We start from the raw sequence: 17443 nt of genomic DNA, 5'->3' as shown, positions 1-17443 counted from the left end.
GAATTGTTTGCTCTCGACACTGGCGAGCAAGGTAGGGGGAAATGCATGCGCTGATCACGTTCCAAACCAGGGGCCTGCAGAAGGATTTGGTGCATTGGGAAGAGGGTTGGGAGTGGGTGGGCTTCTACTATTCTGATTAGCAACCGTTTCCCGATGGGGAAAAAGCAGACGTGGCCCTGATCCAAAACAGAGACGTTGGTGCTGGATCCATGTTGGTCCATCCAGAGACAAGTTAGCCTGCAACGAATGTAGTGGTACCACTCCCGGTGACTAGATGCATAGATTACACACGTCTCGATAATACGGAGTCCTGCCATGCGTGCAGGGACTGGATTAGATGACCTCTCGAGGTCCCTTCCAGTCCTATGATTCTATGAATAGTGATTATACACGCTTGACGTTCAGAAATCGGGGTTTGTAAATAAGCAGTCAGCTACAGTGTCCAAGCGTAGCGGCATGTTCAAAGTGCTCTATAAATAAAACCAGGAGAAAGCTGGATTGTAATTCATCGGCTGCCAATGGCTTACGACTTTTTCAGCTTTGCCATCCCTGTGTTTTTACCACTATGTCACAAAATGTACGTGAAGGCGAGGTTTGTGCCCGAGGCAAATTACAACCTAAACCAGACAAATAGGGATTATGGGACCCCTCGGTTCAGTGGGCATCTGCCTTTTCCAGCACTATCGTCAATATTCATTAACTGGAATCTGTTGGACTTGAAGATTCACTGTGGTTAATAATAAGGCAGGTGTCCAGTTTGTGTGTGATTCACGAAGGGAGCCTCAGGGCTGTTTGAAAAAACAAAAACCAAACTTGCTTTTCTGCAGAGTTCCTCGGCAGGGCAGTCCTTGCAGCAGTGAAACAGGTAGCCTCTCTCCAGGGCTGAAGGAGATCCCAGCCTGCGACGGACGGGGGAGAGCGTGGATCAGTCCCGAGAGCTAGCTGCCGAAAGTGGAAAAAATGTAATAAACAAAAGGAGAAACATTGATTTAAAGTAGCCCCAGGGCCACCCCAGCTGCTGGTGCGAGGGGCAGTGTCACAGTTCAGAGCAGTGGGATTGCTGTCCCTTTTTCTTTTCTAAGCGGGTAACATGTTTGTACGCAAGTGGCGGGAGGATCAAGCTGTTCGGGAGCGCCGTCCCCTGCTCGCCGGCAAGCTTGGGTTCCACGGGCACTTGCTTAGGTGGGAAATTCTTTGGTGGGTGGAGTTGGGTGATCAAACCACCCTCCCTGCAGTCCTAGCAGTGTCTGATAATGAAACCCCACAGACAGAGCATTTGGGTGTAGTCCAGGGGATGGTAATGGGATGTGAAGTGTTCAGTGAGACACTTGAATCTAAGTCAGTTCGGCAGGACTGTTGTCACCTGTCAATGGGCAGTGGTTGCCTTTAGAAAGCGTCTTCCATTCTTAAAAGCTTAGTCTCTATGGGGAGATCGGTATGGGGAATCCCTCGCCAACCAGTCGAATCTTTAAGTGGGGTGGCTGGGTGTTCGCTGCCCTCTGTGAAAGCCCACTTCAGAGTAGGCTGTGGCTCACATTGTTAAAAATCTCCCCCAACATTATCAGCAATTGGCATGTTTGTTGGCAATCTCTGCTGCTGCTCAGCGTATGTGCAAGGTGCCTCTGGTGGCATATGGCCAGGATTCATCACTGAATTTGGTCCGCAGGTTGGATCACTAGCTTCCCTGGCCCGGGTGAGTGTGAGGTGAATGCTGATCCGTGCCCCCCCAGTGTCTGCTGAGCCCAGAGATTGAAGTGACATACATTGTACTGTCTGCCCTCTCGTGCTTAGGACTGCTCCTTTCCATCACCCTGAGGCATGTGGTTGGTGGGGACCATGGGGAAAAGCCCCGCAGTGTCATTGTCCATGCTGAATGTGTCTCGTGTGCCGATCCAGCACCTTCCACAAAAAAGCATTAATTCCCCAAGTAAAGCAATCTCTCACTCTCACACGTAATAAACCCAACAAATTGGGCCACCAATCACACCCAGTGGAATCTCATCTAAAGTGTCCACGGTGGGGAGATGAGCATCTCGGACCCTCACAGTAAACTGCTTCCTAATTGAGTTAAAAAGTGCAGAATCTTTTCTCTGCTGGCACCCCCGTTTTGTCTGATAAACGAGCCGAGCAAACCTTATCACGGAGCAGACTGCCGTTCTGCTAATGCAGCTTCGCTTGGGCTAAAGATAATTGATGCTTTAATAATACTGCATGTGACCCATGAGAACGGGGCTGGAGTGCTTATGCTGGGAGAAGCATAAATCACCGGCAGTTTTGTTTAATTTTTGTCAAATGTTTAGGCTGGGGGCGAGGGGGATTTCTGCACTGCAGTTGAGAGGAATGAGCGTCCGTCTCCGAGCTAGCAAGCGATTGAGTGATCACCCCTCCTGTTGCCCAAATCAAGCAACAGGCTGCTAGGAGCGGCTTGTTTCCAGCTGTCATGTAACAAAAGCAAAATCAGCTCTGTCTTCTAATGCCAGGTCTACCCTACAAACTTACATCGGTGTGAAAAATCCATATTTTTGAGTGACATACAGGTGGTTATACCAACCTAACCCCTGGTGTAGACAGCGCTGTGTGGCTGGGAGAGCTGCTCCCATTGCCAGAGCTGCTGCCTCTCGGGGAGGTGGTTAACTACACTGGTGGTGGGAGAATGCGACAGCCGTGCTGTATGTGTAGCCAAGCCCTCAGAGTTGAGGAAGAAGGATGAAGGTGTTACCACAGCATCTTGGCCAAAGTCACAATACAGCACAAGGAGCCATCCCTGTGCTGCACTGGCCCCAGCGAGCCAGCCCCTCGATTGTACAGAGAGGGAAGAGTTAACCAGGGATGCTCAGCAGATCTCTCTGCTTAGGGGTATTTGCTATGCAAGTAATGGGCAGCAGCACATGCCACTGCAGGGGACTGTGTAGTCTAGCAAATTGTTGCTTACCTTGGCTATCGCAGGGGACAAGCCTGACATTGAGTGTTTTTCCTCTGCTCGTGAAAGAGGCTACAAGCTTAATGCGCTCAATGGGCCTGCTTCAACCACTGTGGAAGCCGGTGGAAGTGGATGAAGCTCCCGCTGCAAGACAGACGTAAAGGTGTCTTCGGGGCAAGGGCCCTCTCTTGCTATGTGTTTAAACAGCATCTAGCACAATGGGGTCCAATCCTGGCCCTCTTCGATGCGACTGGGATGCAAATAAATATTACTACTAAATCCCATAAACCTAGAAGGTGACTGAAGTTACCAATTGCAGCACCCCCTGTAGAACAGCACAAAGCTACATCCGACAACATTGGAGGACAGTTCAGTTCTGGTTCCTCAAAGCCCTTACGTATGTGCTTAACCCTAAGCATGTGCCGAGGGGCTGGAGACATGCTTTGCTGAATCGGAGACGTGCTCTGGGGGCCTGATGTCTCATGCTGGAAAGACTTATTCAACAGCAAAAATGCAAGCACTTGGAAGTGCAAAAATGCCACCATTTTTTACCAAATTTTTTACCACTCTTTTAGTGGCTTCCCGTTGAACACGTGCCTGGTGATTTGTGCCACGTGGTAGAGGGCTGAATTGCACTCTTGGGCCACAGAGCTCCCTCGGTCTGGGTATGCACCGCTGATTCCCATCACTGCAGATTTCATGCATGGATTGAGGGCTTTGGTCCTAAGAGTCCAAACTACTGGTGTGTCCTGGAGAGGACAAAACACTTGCTACCTGCGTTGGCCCTGATTCTGTATAGAGAGCCATGTGGGTACATGGGGCCAGTTGTGTGCTTCTCTGTGTGATATGGGGGCCAGAGAGTGCCGCGCTGCCCTTTGAGAGAATTTTGCCCTTAATGTTTCATGTATAACATTTAGTACTGCAAACAATTGTTCTCCCTTGAGTTTGTCCCATGCTGGCCTCTTTACCGCCAAATCTACTTGCCTGTATACAAAACCATGGCAAAGGGTCATGCTTTTGCAAGTAATCTGTGTTTACTGTTGTGGAGAAAGGGAAAAAAACCAGAAGGCCTGGATCATGGGGAAAAGTGTTTGGGTTTACTCTTAACATGTTCCCAGTTTTGCAGTATGGGGCAGAGAAATATGTGATCATTAGTTTGCAGGGAATATTCTGATGCGCGGATGGGGGTGGGGGGGCAATAACTCGCCATACATTGGCAAGATATTGCTATAGGAGACCTGTGCTGTGTTGTTTACTGTAGGTCTTACTGTGCCGCTCTCTGACCGATCAGTTACATTCCATCCCAGGTGTGGGAATTGCAATGTGATTACTACTTGGTGGAGTGTATTTATACTCTGGAGATGTTATCATGGTTAGTCTTTGGCAAATAAACATGCCATCAAGCCTGTCCTCCCCCCATCATTATTGAGTGGTTTTGTTCTGTGTTGTACCAGTCGATACAAGGAGAACCCAGTGGAGATCTCAGAGATCCAGTGGCAGAGTAGGCGATTTGAACTCTCTTTCAGTGTATCCCTGACTAATTTTAAAGTGGAAGACACGCTAAAACTGGGGTGAAAGAGACAGACCTCAGCATCAAGGCGTGCTGTGCCTTGTTGGCAGGGGCCAGCCTCAGCCAAATCCTGCTTCTCTGCATTACTGCACGTTTCCTTAGCAGTCAGTGATGGGGCAAGCGAGGTGAACAAAACACAGCTTAGTAACACATGCTGAGAGCGGGCCCCTGCCGTACGTTTCTGAATATAGGTCCCTGACCAGCTTAGGTCCCTCTTGAAACCTGGTCCTGTCTGTCAAGTTCTATTCCTGCAGTGCTGTTGACTAACCGGGAGGATGCTTTTCTAAAGGTTATAGAAACATCGAAGGGTGAGACTTTACTTTCTTCTCTCAGCCATTTCCAGTTATGTGTTTTGACTCACCAGGAAGCCAAAGGCCTTAACGATTAGCATAAGTTGCTACAATAGTAAATCACGATCCTTCTTCTTACCATCAGAGGACACATCTCTTGGGTGAAAATTGAAAGTGGGGAGCAAGGAGACGGGCAAAGTGGATGTGTTGTCAGCAGCTTATCGTGTGGGTCTAAAGACAAGCAAAGCCCATGTTACAGGCTGGCAAATATCAGTTACATAAATGTGTGTAGGGACGGCGCAGCACAGTGTGGTACTGTGGGCAAGGGAGCATGCCGTTACATGGGTGAGCCAGGGGTGCAATGGGTCAGTGAACGTATGCGAGTCATGTTGGGCAGAAAAAGCCAAACCTGGGCTGACTGTGTCCATCTCAATCTGCCATCCAATCCATCTCCAGCTACCTTCTCCCACCGGACATGGTCGGTATCAAAGATGAGCTGGTGAGCAGGAGAAGTTGTTCACCACAGCATCTTTGTCCTGCCTGACAGAATGAGGCTTTTTAGATGGATGAATTAGCAATTAGTGCCACTAGAGGTCAGTAAAGACTAAGCGTCAAGCCGGCCGCCGAGAGGACAGTCCATCGCAAGGAGGGAGTGGAGAGCAGCAAGGTGGTAGCTGTGAGAAAGGTTATGTTGCGTTCCCAGAGTAAATGGTGAGGACAGAGGCCGTGTTGTTACCCAGAAATATGTCCAACGAAATACAATTGTGCAGAAGCATTTGCTTACTAAGGAATGATGTCAGTTACATTTGATTTACTGCTTCTCCGAAATAACCGTTTGTTTCAATTTGTCAAACAGCCAGACCATGCACATCTGTTGATAGAATGGGCCTGGAGTGGGCACTGATAAATAGTCTTCTCACAGTGACCTTGGATCCTGGATTTTATTTTTTAAAGTAATTTGCAAATGGATTAAAATGAGGCTCAGACCCCTAATGCTTTCTTGGTGCTATAGAATTCCCAGAACCTTTAATAGGTTAAATTATGAATCTTACAAATGGAGTAAGTGTAACCACATTGGAGGGCTACATAGCCAGAGGACAAATCAGCAAAGAGAGTGGCTCATAACAGGAGATGAGCATTGGTAGTTAAAGGGATGCAATCAAGGTTGATGCCCCTATAAGAAACTGACCTACCATGACACAGTTGTATCCTATTAAAATATTTATCTTCAGGGTTGCAGGCAGGCATTTCTTCCAGCCAGCTGAATCAGACATCCCAACTGCAGGCTGTAGAGGTGGAATTAAGAAAATCACAGGCTAACAGCAATGTCTACCCGCTCTTTGGCTACTGCTGTAGTTCACGGTGTCAGCGTGCAATGAGAATAAAATGCTTTTAACTGATGGTGCAGGCTTTTCTGCAAAGCAACCGCCCTCATTCAGCACCAGCGGTGCGTTTATGGGCAGCGAAGCAGCAGATTGTCATTCAGCACGGGCTCTGCTGTTCTGGCTGAGTTTTGTGTAGCAGATTTCAATTACAAAGCCCATTTAAGGTCGTTATTTGACTTTTGCTGCTGCTGCGTTTCTGGGCGGGCATGCACAAAATAAAACGACCAGGCCCTCTTGAGAGCTGGCAGTTCCCAAGGTATCCGCATATGGGATTTCTAGCTCACTAGGTTTAAAGCTGGTCCCAAAGATTCCTCACTTTGGCCCTGATTCAGGGCAGCACTTAAGCACGTGAGTAAGTCCCACTGGGGTTAACAGGGTGTAACCACATGCCTGATGCTAGACATATGCTTAAGTGCTTTCCCTGCTGTGGAAATGGACTTTGCAAAACATGTATCCAGAAATGTCTGAATAAAATAGCAACAGTGCAAAAAATTCAACCCCAAATGAACATGTTTGTTCTTGGATGTATCCTTAACCCAAGGAACAATTCCATTTCAGATAACTTTACAGCATGGCAAAGCATAGGGGGGGTCACCAGAGAGAATACACCAAGGATCAGGTCTGAGAGATTGTGGTGTAGAAATAGCCAAGTCACTGGTGCATTGGCAAAGAGGTGAAGGATTGATTGGACACCAGGCACTTTCATTCCGATAGCTGCTCCCTCCAGCTCAGGGCTGATAGGGTAGTATTGGAAATCTTGTACATCGTGGACAATCTTGCCTTTGTCCGTGCTGAATCTACCCTGGATAAACAGGTACATCATCTGCCATTGCAGCTGTGGTCCCTCCTCTTCTTTGTCTGTGGCACATCATAGTTTAAGCTCCTGAGGATTGTAATGCTTTGGTCTAATTCTCATTCTTAGGCTGGATGGTGTTAGTGGCCTCTGATATACAGGACTTCAGACTGGATGATGTGGAGGCCCCTTCTGGCCTTGAACTCGATGACATTGAGTCTCCAGGGATGTCAGTCCAGCAGCTGTAAACTCTAAATTCACAGGAGCATCACCACTCAATAAGTTGGAATCTAAATAAGATTCCAGGGCTGTCACTCTGTGCGTCACTTTGGAGCCTAAAATGTCTGTACCGCAGCGGCATATTAACGCCTAGGCGACAAGGCCCAGACCTAGGCCGGCAAATTTATAATAGCAGCCAGAGGCTGCTTCCCCCGTCGCCGGTTCGCGCCCTCCGCCCCTGACCCCGCCCCCACTCCACCCCTTCCCCGCCCCCATTCCCCGCTGTATTGGTCCTCTTCCCCAAATCCCCGCCCCAGCACCGCCTCCTCTCCTGAGCGTACCGCGTTCCCCCTCCTTTGCGAAGCTGTTTCACACGCAAGCACTGGCAGGGAGCAGGGAGAAGCAGGACCCAGTGGCGCGCTCAGGGGAGGAGGCGGAGGCGAGCTGGGGCGGCGGGGAGCTGCTGGTGGGGGCGAGGGGGGCAATTAATTCAGAGCCTAGGGGTGGCAAAATCATTAATCCACCACTGCTGTACCGTGAGTGTGAAGTGCTGGAAGCAGCAATAAGCATGGGTGAGGTGGTGGTTCAGAATATTGCCAGGTTGACTCAGGTTGGGGTTGGTTAAGTTTGCAACCATTTTGACTTTACAAATTACACTCGTGCAATCTGCAGCTACAGCAAGGCATGTATCTATGCCAGGCCAAGAGTCCTAAACCACTGTGATATCAGAGGTAGCTCAACCAATCACCATCCTTACTCTACAGCTAATTGGCATGCAACCATTTCATTGGTCATATGAGGGAGACTGCACGGACGGGGGATTACTTGGCCCAACTGCCACGTGCATAAATCTCCCATCACACCCCCTCTGATAAAAATTAACACAATCATTTACATACCAAGACAACCAGCATACACAATAACCCCAAACATACACACAGCCTTACCACAGCACACGCACCTCATTCATCAGCTGCGCAAATCCACACAACTCCCCTAGCACAACACAACCCACATACAATCCAACACAACCACCCACACATAACAACCCCAATTATCACTCTGAAGCCTAGAATACCCGTTGAGTCAGTGTGAAGCAGTGGAAACAGCTACAAAGAGGGCCTGGAGCTCTTTTGTTCAGACTACAAGCAGGTCTGGGAATCGCAGTCCGTTGTTATCCAGTTTTTAAGTTCTCAGCCATTTTGGGCTTTTTTTACACACACGACTTTGAGAATGACTCCTGTTCAACAGCTCAGGCTGTCCTCTACTAATTAATATAATCCTACTGCTTGTCGCTGGTTGAGAATCAAGAGTCCCTCCTGGACTCTGTGGCTGGTAGGTAGAATCATGGTGTTGGGACATTGACTCAAGTAGTTTGGCCTCCTGGCTGCACCCGTGCAGTTCTTTACCTACGGAAGCAGGGAGATAGATAAGCAAAGTGCCTTTCACCGCCAGCGTGGATACGCTGGCCTGTGTTATACAGGGAGTAAGACTAGAAGATCTAATGGTCCCTTCAGAACTTGCAATCTTTTAACCTTAAAAATCCACAAATGTATGATAACGGGTGCATTAGAAATACTCCTCGAGAGAAATAATGAGGTGAGAAAGGGGAACACCCCACTAAACGTTTATCCCAGCCAACCAGGATGAATAACCCCTTTATCACTCCTATCTGACTGAATGCATTCTCCCAGCTGGCACTGACGGGTTGCTACTATATCAGAAAAAAAAAATATAATCCTTGTATCTGGTCTATTTTAGGTGTTTCTAGTGTATCCATCACTGTAGTATCTAGACACTATCTTGCTTCTCTTTAATCACTGCTTGTAGTAGAGTTATTAGAGTAAAATTAAAATAACTGCACAATAAAACTCCACATTAAGTTACAAGTCTGGTAAATTTGCCTTAAGTGTAGTAAGATAATAGTGTAGCCGTGAGGGTTCCATACTGCACTGAATTATGGTGATAAACTGTGTTGATCCACAGAATAGTTTTATGTAAGATCCTGCATCGTATCCATAATTTTACTACCATTCAGCTAGTCTGATTTTTTTAAAAAAGGCCCTTCAGATTGATAACATTTTTGTACACACTGTTCAGTTTTTATAATTTCCAAATTCAATATGGTGAAACATTCCACTCGAGATAATAGCTGATTGGTAGTGACAGCTGCTTTCTAAGGATTCTTAGGCATCATTGTAGCAAGGCATATGCTCACCATCATTGCAGAGTGGGAAAATAGGTGCCCTCCGTGACTGATCTCTGTCTGCGGGTTTTCTGTTGTCTAGTCCATTGGAAAATAGGGTTTCAAAAGTGGGGGTCTAAAATTAGGCTTCAAAGTGCATATTTAAACACTTAAATAAGTGGCCTTATTTTCAAAAATGCTGATCACCCAGCAACTCCCAAGGGCTAGTGCTAGGAGTAACCAAAGCTACCAGTAGTTACCAGAGGTGGGGTCTATGCAGTCTAGTGGTTAGAGCTGGAGACGATGTGTTTGACTGCAGGGAGGCTTGATTCCTAGTCCTCTGTCTTAGCCACTAGATCTCATGGACCCCCACCCCTGGACTCTGCCAGTAGGTTTGATTGTTCCTCACACTAGTGCTGCATTCTACTGATGCTGCTGTTTCCTCTTGCAAAAGGACAAAAGATTATTTCTCCTCCCTACATCCTGAAGTCTCCTTTTGGCCATGATGCATTCCTCCTGCAAATTAAAGCAAGGAACTGACAGGGAGCAGGGGGAGGTGGGAGTGGAGTGTAACAGGTTGCACTGCCTTGTTTACAAAATTATTTCCCCAGGTAATCAGTGCCTGAATCCTGGGTATAGATGGTTTCAATGTCATGCTTGAAATATGGACCAAGGAAAGCTGTGGATCCTGCCACGTCAAACATCACATGAACTTGAACATGATGGTGCCATGCGATGAGCATCTCCTTTGTTTCTTGAATTCATTGGATGTTTGCTGGAGGGAAAGGTACAAGGTACCTTATAGCAGCCAACGGCTGGCTGAAATCATCTTCAGCGCTGATCTTGCTGGTTACCAGGTGGATGGGGAATGGTAAACAAGAAAGCATGAAGATCCAGTTGGTTGTCCTTTAGAAAGCCCTTTGGCTCTTCTCTTGTGCAGAGCCTTCTTTCACTCCTTGCTTCTTTGTATTGGAGATGGAATTGCCACGACTGGTTATGGTTAGTCTCCACTGGCACATACATTCCCCTTCCAGTGCCACATAATTTGCACAATGGCATGAGTGTGCAGCCAGTGCCTTCTACAGCCACCAAGACACTGCTTAGGACTTTTTGCCATGACAGTGCTCCACCAACATTAAACAAGTACTCCTCACAGGGGAAGGTGGTATTATTAGTCGCATTGTTGGGGATACAGCTGGGGAAAGTGAGGCAGAGAGGGCTAACGTTTCCAAGACTACACCGACAATTGAAAACAGAACTCACAAGGTCCTGTCTCCTGGCCTGATGCTCAGCTCCTTTATCAGGATGTCTTCCAGGGAACCAATATAGGCCAATGCGCGCAAGTGTCGCTATAGCTTGTGTTATAGGCCAGCTCCTTCCGTGTAGCCCAATTAAGGCAATCAGTGAAATCAATGAAGCTGTGCTGAAAGACACCAGCTTGGGTCTGCCCTATTTGTGTCTGTTCTGTTGGCTAGTTCTCCTGGTGCCAAGTAGTTAAGTGATGCCTAACTGGACAATAAATAAGTGCCACATTTAAGGAGTTTCATTTGATCTTTAAATTTTTATCTCCTTTCAAGTGCTGGATTTTCTTTTAATGGCATCTTGTAAACTGGGCAGTCTCTCCTTTGGGGACACCTGGTGAAATAGATCTGATCTGTACAGGAAAGATAGCACTAAGCCCCTTAGGGGCATTCCGCTCTGAGAATGGCTTGCACTGCTATTGCCGAATATTGACTGGGTCAGCACACAGAGCTCTGTGTCACCTGCTACAGCCCGGCAGCTGGTCACTTAGCTGTTAATGTTGACGGAGGGAGTTGCCTAATGTACGCATGTACGATTAGACTCCTGGCTACTGTGTGACATATACCAGCGGTGATGAGGTGACCTTTGGCTTTTTTTGAGGTCGTGCCTGGCTCTTGCCCCAGATGCTTGTCAGCGCAGCAAAACGGCCTTAGCCGTGTTTGTTCATTTCCTGGGCATTCACTCGCATTGCACACGTGCAGGTGGGTCAGCCGCCTTTGAGGGGACGTCTGTTGGCTCAGGCCAACACTGTGGGCTGGACTCTCTTCTGTCCTCTATTTTTCACCAGCGTAACTCCATTTTCTTCAGGTGCCACACACTCCCGCTGTACACCTGTGTAAGTGAGGGAGGCGTCAGACCTGGGCCTACAGGCACCCCAGTGAAGGAAGAGCGAGCCTGAAAAAGGCTCCCCTTGCAAACATTACATGGGTCTGAGCCTCAGCTGGTGTAAATTGCATAGCTCCATGGACTTCAGACTGCGACGGCTGCATTCGTTCTGATGTGCAGCAGCTGACGGGCAGCTACCATTGTGATAAACAGCAATGGTTTCCTAGCCTTCGAATGCACTGTAAGACTGTGGCTAGCTGTCCTCAGTGCCGTAAGAGAAGTGCCCCCTTTTTCACATGCTAAACCACAGGACGCACTTGTGGGATTGGGGAACTGGCTCCCAAAGAGCTCCCTTGCCTCACTTGGTGTGTCTGTTGTTGATCTGTCTGCATGTCAAAGGGACTGTTGCTCATTCATATTTGTGATCCACTTATTGGCTCGCTCTGGTGTATTGATTAGTCCAAACTCACAGCAGCGGTGAAGCCTCGAGGACGTATCCTAGAACTCAAGTGAAACGTTGAAACGCTTCTGAAGCCAACACAGGGCCTCCCCCTTCTGCAGGATGGGACGCAGTGGAGCAGCTATGAAAGGTTGGAGAAGTGGGCTGGAAGGGACCTCGAGAGGACAAGTCCAGCCCCCTGCACTGAGGATGAGGGTGCTCTGTGGAGAACTCGAGAGCCCTCAGGCCTGCAGTGCTTCTGGTGATGGCACAATGTGCTAATAAACAGTGTGGAAATGCAGCAGAGGGCTAGATGGAGAATTGAGAGTCAACTCGAAATGAAATTTTTCCAGTTCTCGTGTCAACTGAACTGGATTGTCTTTAGGTTTTTCAGTTTGCCCTTCCCACCCCAAGCCGAAAATCCATGAATCACTCAGCCATACCTAGCAATCAGTACCTGCTTATCCCATCAACGGAATCGGTGAGTGATCCGGCCCTGATTCATGAACCACAAAGAAACAAGAAGCAATGCATGTTACTCAGTAACAAAGACTGTACAGTGCATACGCTCAATATATCACCCAGAGGACATTTTTCTCACAGTCAGAGAGTCACTAGTGGGAAGTGTGGCAAACGAGTAGGGCTGAGGCCTAGCCTTGGGAACGCCGTCTTTGGAAGGGCCATCTCTGGGGAAGGGGTAAAATCAGTGGAAGCCCCCAATGGTACGGCAGAAATTTCTAGCCAAATCCTGATGGGCAATACTGAAGCCACCGTCCCAATGTAGCGGGCCAGGAAAGGTTGGTTTGCCTGTGCGTTTTAATTGCTCGTTCTCTTTCCTTCTCTATCTGATTGGATTGTGAATTATGTTGGGTTTTGCATTTTCAGTTAGAGAGTAGAACAGATGGCAAAGGCTTCATTGGAAGTGACGTGGCCATTAAAATAACTTGTGCTCTTCACTGACAGTTCACAAGAAAAGACCTTTTGCTCCATGGAAACACTGAACGGAAAGTCACTACAGCAGGGTCCCACTCTCTTACTTTTTCCAAAAGACTCCTGGTCAGATCACCAGCTGATGCAAATCAGCGTAACTACACAAAATCAGCATTAAAGCCAAATTATACTCCCTGTGGATCTGGCAATGTACGACTTTAGAACGGAGAAGCTAATCAATTTCTTTTCAGGCATAAATCTCCACTTTTTTTCTGTTTACAGTCAGTAATCCCGTATTTACAAAAATATCGCCATGGTAGCCTGCTAGTCCCTAATATACTAGCTAGCTCTTCTCCGCTAGTTTGAAAAGGATCAGTGTGGAATTATTAAATCAGTAAATGTTTTATGGTATCATCATCATCTAACAAACTGAGATGGATACAAATTGCAGGATCCTGCATTTGTGATGAGAACCGAGTGAAATTTTTGACACTAATAGTTTATTTGCTGAAAAAACCCTTTTTGGGTTGACCGAAGCTATTGGCGAATTTGAGTCCAATTCAGGGAATAATTTGGGGAAAATAATTTTTATGACCAGTTGATGTGTTTTTGTTCTGACATTTTTTTTTTAAATGAAACTTTTCACCTTTTTGTTTCGAAATGACATTTTGTTTCAGAATTTAGGTAACCATTTGGATTTAGGTAATCCAAACTCAAAACAAAGTGGAAAAAACACAACAGAAAAATTCCCTTGGGTTAAACAAAATGGTTGGTCTGACCCAAAACAAATTTTTTGTTGTCGTCGTTTCAGTGAGAAAACCCAAAAAACTCCATGGTGGGTTGACTCTCAATGAATTTTTTTCAGAGTGGCCATCAAACCAAAAAATCTAGTTGAGAGATTTCTGTGAGGGTAAATCGTATTTGTGGTGACCTCCTCATGGCATCTTTGCCACATACTTACCATTGTTAATATTTATTTGTATCACAGTAGTGCCTAGAGATTGCAATTAAGATCAGGGTCCCTTTGTGCTAGGTGCTATACTTACACAGAGTAGTAGACAGACCCTGCCCTGAAGTGCTTACATCCTGAATAGATAAGACAGACAGAGGAAGCTTATCATCCTCATAGTACCTATGGGGAACTGAGATGCACAGAGATTGTGATTTGCCCCAGGTCATACAGCGCTGGGAACTTTAATTCAGATCTTCTAAATTTAGTCTAGTATCTTAACCACAAGACCATCTTTCTTACAACTTACCTTACAGATCCAAGGTGGGTGATGTGAGGCCTAATTAATGTTTATAAAGTGATCTGAGGGCATTGGATAAAAGGTGCTATATAAGAGCTATTGTATCACATCAATGTTATTCCCTAAGGGTGAAATCCTGACCCCGTTGGAGTCTTCGGCCAACTTCAGAGGGGCCAGGAGTTCACCCCAGTTATATAGCCTAGGTGGGGAGTGCCATGCTCCAAATTCTGCACTTCCCTTGTGATGGAGCCTCGCTCATATCCACGCATCCCACCTAGCGCCTTGCTGCCCTGTATCTTATATCCGGGATGCCACACAATGAAGCTAGCCATTAACAGACAGGCTGTGTCACACCAGTTCAATAAAGTATTAAATGACTTTGCTTGTCTTTTCATCCGTGAGGCACTTCCATTCAGCCACCTCCAACCCTGGCTGATGTTTCTCAATGAGACTGTAGAAAGAGAATTTCAGCTCAATAACAGAGCAAGATTCCGTTAGACATGCCACTAAGAAACTTGCCTATGTATATTTTAGATTTGGATTCATTTATTCTTTTGCAAACCGGGGCCTTTTTGTTAGCAGCCACGTATGCTGAACAATCCTGTCCTGGCAGGGTGCTCATTTCTAATGTCTGTGGCTCTGCAGTGTAGTTTTGACTGGACTGATTGGTAGCATTTTCCACATAGCATTGTTTGTCGGAGTGAATGATTGTAGCCACAGGCCTGACTATTCTTGGGGCACCATTTTCTAAAACTTGGCTTTAATCTTTATCACTAGGTGCACAAGCGTAACCGCCAAGCTAGCTCTAAGATTAGGCAGAAGGTCTTTGCTTGGTTCTAGCCGTGTTAGCCTGAAACATCTCAGCCTGTTCGTAGGTGTTACTCTGGCTAGAAAAGGACTAAAAGGGTGCTGGTGATTTGTTACTCCTGGATATCTGGGAGGTGGGAGCTTGCTGGGGAAGGAGGATGTAAGTTGTAGGCTGAGTGACGGAGGATGGCCCTGTGGTGAAGGCACGGGGCAAGGACTCGGGCAAAGTAAGCTCAGTTCTTACCGCTGCCATCGATGGCTTGTGTGACACTCTGCCTCTGTTTTTCATCTGTAAAATGGGGATAATATTGCCTTTGGCCATTTTGCCTGATCTGCTTGTGTAAGCTCTTTGGGACGAGGCTGCCTCTTCCTGTGGGCGAGATGGCAAAGTTCTTGCCCAGATTGGGAAGCATGAATTGAAGTGTGAGTAACTACACACCAGTGTTACGACGGAACTCACAATCTGGCCCTGTGTACTTTGTATCGGGGCCCCTGAGCTCACTTGGTGCCTCTGGGTGCTATCATACTACAAATCATCTGTAACGTGTAGCCTTGTTGGAGGAACTCTGGGAACAGCCAGCCCCTGGGAGAAGGTTTGGGCTGAACTTTGTTTTCCCATTTTTGTTTCCTTTGCTAGCAAAGGGAGCGGATGAGTTTGGGCTCTACACAGGGAGCACATTGTATTTGCAGAGCAGGCTGAGGAAGGCACTTGCTCACAGGCTTCATGGGCTAGACCCTCAGCTGGTGTGAACCGTCGCGGTGCCACTGAGCTCAGTAGATCTCTGCCAGTTCACACCAGATGAGAATCTGATCCCTTGGGTTTAGCTGATCGACCTCGCGCAACTGGGATTTTGTAGAACTGTTTCCATCAGGTTTTTAAAGGAACAGTTTGGTAAATGTGCACCCTATTCAGGGCATGTAAGAGAACCATCTTCAGAGAGAGAGAATTGCCCATTTCTAGCCCTAGAGTGTCAGAACATAGACCTGCCACTGAAGCAGGACTGAATAGTCCTCCCCCTTGTAACTGTTTGCAGAGGAGAAAAGCCCTCATTTCAGGCAAGAAGGAAACATTTCTATGGCAGCTTGGTTTTTTTTTTTTTTTTTTTTTAAATAAATGGAAGCTGTTCAAAAAGGTTTGGAATGTTAGAAATATTCTACTATTCACATTTGTTTTACGTGTTCCTACAGCGCCTGGCACAAAGGGGCCTTAATCCTAACTGGGGCCTCTGGGCAATATTATGATGTAACTGTAATAATTATTTGTTATAAATTAATAAATAAGGTTATTGTAATAATTAGAAATCCTGGAGGAGGTGGCTTAGTGGGTGAGAGGGATGAAAAAAGCAACTTATCACATGCCTGTATGTGTTTTGTGTGTGTGTGTGTACATGCCCATAAAAATATATCACTTTGATTTGGCAAAGTGTTTTAAAAATATTTGTATCAATAAGTCTCTCAAACCAAATACAAAGCCCATTTTTTAAAAAACTGGCTATGCTCCGAGAAGGCTTTGCACAATATAGTGTCAAATAAAATCAATATGTTGCACTTGACCTTGGTGAGGACTTGGGTTGCCTGCCATGCGTCCTTGCTGCAGAGCTCCCTGTTGACTTTGCTTCTCCACGCTGATCGGCGCTTTTGGGGCTGTAGTTTTGTTTAACAGCTCACAGTGTTCGGCTCTTGACAGCACAAGCGTGAATTATTTAGAGGTACAGAAACAAAGTTGGACGAGTACAGTACAGAGACAAAAGAGGGTAACACTGAAGTGCAAGAGAGGCCAAGTTGAAAAACACATTGATATAGGAGGCTATCTAGGTGAGCAATTGATGTTATCTGTGAAACAAAGGAAACAAAACAAGACTTGATTGTAATGCTAACTTCTCTGTATGACTGGATTCTATTTCCAAGGAGGGTCAGTGTGTATGTATAGGCAAAGTGCAGGCTGCTACTCCATTATACTTGGGATAAATAGCCGTATGGGCATTTCCTAGCCATGCTTGCTCAAAGAAAGGTATCTTTTCATTTGCTGGTGTTTAACCTTTGGTACCCAGTTTGAATTGGGTCCCGGCTGCAATTTGTTCTAATTTGAGCCAAGTAAAAAGCTCAGAGGCTTAAATCTGCAACAGTACGCATTACAGCACAGTCATCATCGGTGAGCATCACGGAGTGAGTTCCTCTTGGGCTCTTTCCTACTGGGGACTGATGTATTAGACAAATGCAGAAGTCATATGACCCAAGTATGAAAGAAACACTTAGAAGAAGGTTCCATACAGCTACCTAAAGCCACCCAATTGTAAGGAAACTCGCACCAGTCATTTTTCACTATATGGGGGGAAATCCTGTACTTGGAACTGGCGTTACATTTTTGTAACTTTGTAAAACCATCCTGCCTTCAGTTGCTAGACATAGTAGAGAACAAAACATAAAGGGGCAGAGTGGAAAGGTTACCCAAGGTCATGGTTTTTCATTGTCACCCAGTTTGCTAAGAGCCTGATCCAAAAAGTCCATGGAATTCTTTTCATTGAGTT

This window comes from Chelonia mydas, chromosome 15, assembly GCF_015237465.2.
Source record: "Chelonia mydas isolate rCheMyd1 chromosome 15, rCheMyd1.pri.v2, whole genome shotgun sequence".
Lineage (NCBI taxonomy): Eukaryota > Metazoa > Chordata > Testudines > Cheloniidae > Chelonia > Chelonia mydas.
The sequence above is the reverse complement of the archived record's forward strand: the minus strand, read 5'-3'. Positions refer to the sequence as shown.